General features: G+C 45.2%; 1 long non-coding RNA gene across 2 annotated transcripts in view; it reads right to left on the bottom strand.

Moving 5' to 3' along the window:
• The window catches only part of LOC102259831, a 51997-nt gene extending 45362 nt beyond the window's left edge, over nucleotides 1-6635 (bottom strand). For both annotated transcript variants that reach the window (XR_001363740.1, XR_314070.2), the window contains exon 1: nucleotides 5489-6635. This is a non-coding gene — a long non-coding RNA (uncharacterized LOC102259831). The remainder of the gene's footprint in view (nucleotides 1-5488) is intronic.
• Nucleotides 6636-6766: the final 131 nt, after the last annotated feature.

Here is a 6766-nt window from a genome sequence, read left to right as displayed (position 1 = left end):
TCCCCACTGGGGATGTGCCCGCAACCAAGGTACATGCCCTTGACCGGAATCGAACCCGGGACCCTTGAGTCCGCAGGCCGATGCTCTATCCACTGAGCCAAACTGGTTAGGGCAATTAATTGCCTCTTAATGTGCACGAATTTTGTGCACCGGGCTACTAGTTAAATATATGCAGTTTAAAGCCATTTTGCACCTAAACATTTATGTGACATGTACTGGTGTTGTTGCTGGGGAAACAGGTTTTGTTAAATTTTTCTGGTTACACAGAATTTTAAAATCTCAGTGGAGGACAGAAACCATAAAAATCAGCATAGCAATGATTGATGGATCCCATTGCTAGAAACTTCAACTGAGGAAATATTTTAAAAGATGAGAACTATGTGTTTAAAGCTGTCACAGCAGCGTGACTAGAAGTCAAAAAACAAAAACAAAAACAGAAAGGAAGTTAATTGGCCTTCAATAGAAGATAAAATGCTTAAGTGACTTTGATTCAGTAGCAATGCTGTGTATTAGATCATTCAGATAGACCGAGAAAGACAAAAACCAATGTTGTATAGAGAACAGAACTTTGTGTTGACTACTGGCCCATCAGTGCAAAAAATAAGTTAACATATGGATGGTACAGTAGTTGCTAATCATAGGCTAACATCTCCTCGCTCTTGCCATCAAGAGTGGGGAGGACTTTTGCGTTAGAAGTGGATGAGAGTGGGATGCCTCTGAGACCTGGGCGGACAGCCAAAAGGGTGCCAGGGCTAGGGCCACATTCTTCATCCACTCATTTAAAGGCGAAGAAGCAGAAAAATGCAAGAAACAGAAGTGTAGAGTTCAAATACTGAGTGCAGAGAAAACTGACGAGGAGGCAATCCCTAAACAGTGATTTCTCAGCCTGGAACAGGTCTCCTGAACAATGCACAAAATTATATATTCTTCTCAAAGTAACGAATGGTCATTGCAAAAGCACTCGTTCATGGTGCTGGAAAGCTGAGCAACCTCCACCCCACCTCTGACATGACTCCAATTCTCAGTGAGAGCGACAGATGGGGCTAAAATCCTGCAAACATTTCCCCTGCGTGTTGATTTAGAGCACAATGAAACAACTCCATACCACCTGTTCACCAACTTGCTTTAGGCACCTAATAAGTTGTTTCTGACATCTTTCTTTGTTGTTTGATTTTGATCAAATATTTTAATTGCAATGAAATTGCTTTATTATTATTTTTTATTTTGTTCCAAGTCCTTCAGGAATAGGGACAAGAACTGTGATTTTCTTGTTGCGTCAAATACCATGGTCCATCACGGTGACAGGCTGCCTCATTTTCATAGATGACATTGGGTTACCCCGCAAACTGCTGACACAGTAGCTGCTTTTTTCTTTTGGTTTTGTTTGTTTAGATATCCTCAACTGTTTATGCCAGCTTTTCCCTTAGTACACTTTAAGCCTGGCTCTCTCCTTTCTTACTGTCTTACTTTTTTTTGGTTTGGAGAGAAGTCCTTCTTTCTGACATTGAGCTGAGCTTATCTGAGGAGGCTCCTGGGCTTGGGGTGCAGTTGGGTTCTGGCATCTGTGAGTCTTTGGGAGTCTATCCACAGAGCAGAGCTAAGCAGATGTTGGACAGCATTTGCACTTGGAGTCATCGGGAAAACAGCACCCCTCACTAATTCACAGCAAAAATTATGCATCCTCTGCATTCTGTTTGGCAACTTGCTCGTGCATTTACCAATTTATTTTGGGCACCATTCCCTGCATTGGAGTTAAGTTTAAACCAGTGGTTCCCAAACTTATTTGGCTTACCGCCCCCTTTCCAGAAAAAATATTACTCAGCCCCTGGAAATTAATTTTTTAAAAATTTTAATAGCAGTTACTCATCGCCCCCAAATGCACCTGTGGCCATCACTGCCCCCCTGGATCGCTGCAGCGCCCACCGGGGGGCGGTAGCGCCCACTTTGGGAATCACTGGTTTAAACCATTTTCATTACCAGCAGGGGCTGATCTGAGAGAAGAATAGGGTAGTAACAAGGAATGGGGCGAGACAGCGCTATCGAGCACTGGAGCCTCTACAATCTCATGTATTCAGGATGAGAGCCACGTGAACAATTGTTCTACAACATTCTTTAGCCACTGTAAAGTAACTTGTTCTTTGAAGGGTTTAGTGGGTGATTACGGGGGAAGGGCAGCCAAAGTATTAAGCACTGTTTTCCCAACACTGAGCTCCCTCACTCTAATCCCAGGCCCTGTGTCTGTAGAAACAGGTAGGCACTGCCTGGAAAGAGCCCTTGCTGGCTAGTGAGGAAACATCCGTCTGTCACTGGTTTTGTGCGTTTTCTGAATAGAAAGCGCTGGAGAGTAGAGAGAGTACTTTGGAAATTGAGGTCGATGACAGGGAGAACGGAGTTGGGAATGAGAACTCTTCAGGCAGAGTCTAAGGTTGCTTTTCAGCCACCTTTTATCCTGGGCAAAAATGTTCCTAGTGTTCGTGCCAAGGCCAGGTTGCTCCTTCCATTTCAAGGCCAACGCTTCATAGTAAACACACGTTTCCTCAGGTTCCCTGCTATCCTTTCACAGAACATAAAGAGGGACGTGAAACAGGGAACCCAAGTTAATCTGTTTTCCTCCAGTGGCTCAGCGTGTAGTAACCGACAGTGGAATTCACAATCCCTGGTGTTAATCTTTGACACTGCTCTCCAGTGACTGCTTGGATTTGGGCTCCAGTCCAGGAAGGTGGTCAGTACAGGGCTCAGGGCACGGAGCAGGCCCCTGCCCAGAGGAGAACTCTGCTCTCTCTGTGCCTCCAAACCAGCTGCCTGCTGAAGACACCTGAACCACAGCAAGAGGCGATTCCCTGGCAGCACTGCACAAAAACCAGGCGTTTCCCCACGGCATGGGCTTTGAAACGCAGGTTTCTCACACTCCTTTTGACATTTTGGACTGGATAATTGCCTGATGAGGGGCTGCTCTGTGTGCACTGTAGGATGTTGCGTAGCAATCCTGATCTTTATCCATCAGAGGCCAGTGGTACTTTGCTCTCTTATGCTCCCTTCCTTCCAAATGCCTCCAGATGTTATCATTGTCCTGCTTGGGGACTGCTGAGTGAACCTGAGAAAGTCCTTTCTCTTGGCTCTGTGAATGGTGAGGCTGTAATAATGGAGGGAGCAGGGGGAGGTGGTTGTAAGAAGGGAGAAAGATGAAATAAAGACTATACAGATTTCAATATTTGTCTTTGATTAAAAATTATAAATATGTTTAGTGGGGAAAAGCTGTACATTTTCATACTATAATGCTGGCTATCTGGTCTTGATTGAGCTTTCAATTTGTAGATGAGATCTTGTGAGCAAACTAACAATTCAGTCCTCTAGCCAACACTTACCAGTAGAGCTACATTTATTAAATTCTCTGCATGGGTCTCGGGGTGTTCGGGCTAATTCCGTGGCCTTAAACAGGAGCCAGCCAGGACGATGCCCAGCAAAGGTGGCGGTGGTAACACTGGGGTGACGATGCTGTCACTAGGCTTTTGCTTCATTCATGTTGGTCTGCATCTTTTATTGGGGACATTAATCCTCTTTTTACTATTTAGGAGGAAAGTATGGGGAATTGAGGAGGATGCCAGGCGTCGGTGGGTGATATTTAAGATAGGAAAGGGGAGTTGTGGGTGAGTTTTGGAGGTGAGATGAGCTCTAAAGGATTATTGTGGACTCTCCATTGACACATAACAGGGACTATTTGAAAAGGCAAACACACACCAAAGTTTTGCTAAACTGACTAGTAGCTTAGGTGATGATAAGTCCATTATATTGCAAGCAATTCTATGGCGAATACTTTAGCGAAAATCAGTAGTCACTGAATAATGTATCCTTTTGATAAATATTTTCATAGTGCAGGTTAGGATTCACTGAAACCAATTAGGTAGGTAATTGAAAATGACAATGGAATTCATTTCACAACCCAGAAAGTCCAGCTTTGTTTATTAAAAATATATTTATTTCATTTGGAGAGTAAAACAGTTTTTATTTTCGTGATGTAATGTTGAAAGGTAATTTAATTTATTAGAATTTGCATCTTTAATATATGCTCCCAGGTCCATAATCTCAACAGCCAGTGACATCCACAACAGTTAATATTAACAATTTTCTAGACTGCAGAGCTTCAAATGCATACTCATTAATTCCTTAGGTGTGTGTTTCAAAAGATCTTAGATGAACAACTAAAAATATCACCAAATTGGACTTAATATAGACTGCACTGCAATGAAACATTTTGGCTACCATTTGATACATGTTTATGAGTTCTGGAAAAGGCTCCATTCTTTAAGCTAATAGCATTGTCAGCCATTTCTTCATTATTTAATTAAAGCAGAATGCCTTAAAATATTTTAAGAGAACAGCTAAATCTGAAGGAAGGCAAAATTGAGGAGACCCCAGTCTCACTGATGTAAGCTTTTGCCTCTCATTTCAATGGAAACCATGATCTGTATTCCAATCACACCCTTGAAAGGCTTGTTTTCCCTGTTGTGAAAATTTAGCCAGAAGCACTGAAGGTGCACCAAACATTCATTTTTATGTTGTCTTTTTTTCTTTGAAAAATTGGTAAAAGAGAAAACAGAACATGACATCTGGTGGCTTATAATACAAACACAATAAGACCATATATATATATTTACTAATTTTAAGAAGATTTTCGTGCCTGTAAGATCACAGGGCTAAAAATGGAATGCTAAATGAAATAACTAACTACTCTGATACCCTAACAAATATACTCAATAAATGCCTTGAGTATAAAATTGCAAATGCTCACCTAATTGGACAGGGTAAAAACTTAGAGACTTGCTCACAATGGTTTAAAATTTTATAGCCCAGTATTTTTCGACTTGGGGTGATTTTTGCCTCCCAGGGCACATTTAGCAATGCCAGGAGACATTTTTGATTGTCATAACTGTGGAACATATGTGGTGGTGGTGGTGTGTTACTGGTAACTAGTGGGTAGGACAGCAATGATGTTACACACCCCACAGTGCACAGGACAGCCACCCAACAACAGAAAATGATCAGCCCAAAGCAGGAAGTTGAGAAACCCTGCATCTAGCTTCATAGATGGTGTGCTGGAATGAGGGACACATACTGAACATTTTAAATTATTGAATAAGTATTTATATTCAAGTAAATAGCTTGGAGGCAACCCTAGTTGCGAGTTGCTTTCCTGTTCTTGTATGATATTTATTTGCTATTCATTTAAATGGCAAAAAGAGGAAAGAAAAAAAAACAAACCAACAGAATCCCTACTTTGTCCTTACTGCCCTTTGGTTAAAATGTGAACATTTCCAGTTCGCATGCGTTTGTCTCATTTGGTAAAGCCTCATGTAAGCTGTAAATACCTGCTCCGTTGGGTATTTCCACCACAAAACCTCTGGCATAGAACTGGGTTGACATGGCCACCCCACTGAAATGCAGTTAAGTTCAGGTAAGGTTTTTTCCTGTTAATCAAAAATAGGCTTACCTTTTCCAGGTTGAATGCGGATACACTTGCCTTTGGCGTCGGTCCCCCTCAATATGCGTTTTGTCTTCCCGATTTTGGAGGACAACCTTGCCCCTGATCGAATGGAGGCCCAGGTCAGGAGGGCAGATCCACCCGCGAGGGAAACCTGCAACTCAGTCCTTTTCTTTGCTGGGATACAGGCGAACACGAGAGCAATCCAAACACGGCCAGGGGGCGCCAAAATGCCGCAAATGAAAGTTCCAAAGGTTCGCACTCCTGTTGCGGAAAGGTGAAATTGGCTAATGAAAGAGCCACCGTTGTAAGAGACATCACGTTATCTTATCTTTTGTATTTGCTTCTTGCCAACAGATAAGCAAGGTGAACATCTCTCCCCACCCGGGTGGCTGTTTTGTGTCCTGGTTGGTGTTAACCAGGTGGCAGTCCCCAGGACTCCCAGACACGCCTTAGTTGGCCCCGTTTTGACTTGTGCGCTCCCGTGCGCGTTGCCTCGGCTCACCCAGTCTTCCCGAGAACTGGTTGCCTCCATTAAATTACAGACGCACAGACACACAAAATCCTGACGGTTTCTTTCCTCGGGTCCTTGTCTTTCCCTTCTCTCTCAAGTCTAGAGAGCATCCTCTCAGGGCGACGAAGCCCGCCCCGCCAGCTGGACCTTGGCCGTGGCGCTGGTCTGAGGCAGCAGCCGTCCTGGCTCAACCCAGTGCGCGAGGGAGCCGCCCACCCAGGGCGCCCGGTCCGCTGGGCGCCTCCCAGAAGTGCCAGCGACGGGGGCCACCCTCCACCTCGCGGACATCTGTCCTTAAGGGCTGAGGGGAAGCACCAGGTCACCCCCAACCTCACTGTCTGCCAGGGTGTCAGAATCTCAGCCCGATGTGGCCAGCTGGCGGGAATGGGGTGCTGAGCTGGGTAGCAGGTGGCAGGGGGCATTATTCATCACCTCCAGGCAGCCCCTTAAGTCTGAGCGATAGCCGGAGCACTTCTAGCCAGGAGAGAGAGAGAGAGAGAGAGAGAGAGAGAGAGAGACCGAGACCCACCCAAGGGCAGCCCAGCGCAGCGGGGGAGGGGAGGCACTCGGGCGGTGGTCCCCAGAATGGAGAGTGGTGGGCAGGGAGTGGGAAACCCAGATAGTGGGCAGATTCAGAGAAGCAGGAGGGGTACAGGGATGGAGAGGAGGGGAAAGGGGGGACCACCGGGATGGGATGGATTAGGGGCTAGGGTGAGGGGAGGGGACTTCGGGAGCGCACAGAAGTGGAGGGGAGTTGAGGGGAGGCGGGCGGG

Source organism: Myotis brandtii, unplaced genomic scaffold (assembly GCF_000412655.1).
Source record: "Myotis brandtii unplaced genomic scaffold, ASM41265v1 scaffold440, whole genome shotgun sequence".
NCBI lineage: Eukaryota > Metazoa > Chordata > Mammalia > Chiroptera > Vespertilionidae > Myotis > Myotis brandtii.
The sequence above is the reverse complement of the archived record's forward strand: the minus strand, read 5'-3'. Positions and strand labels throughout refer to the sequence as shown.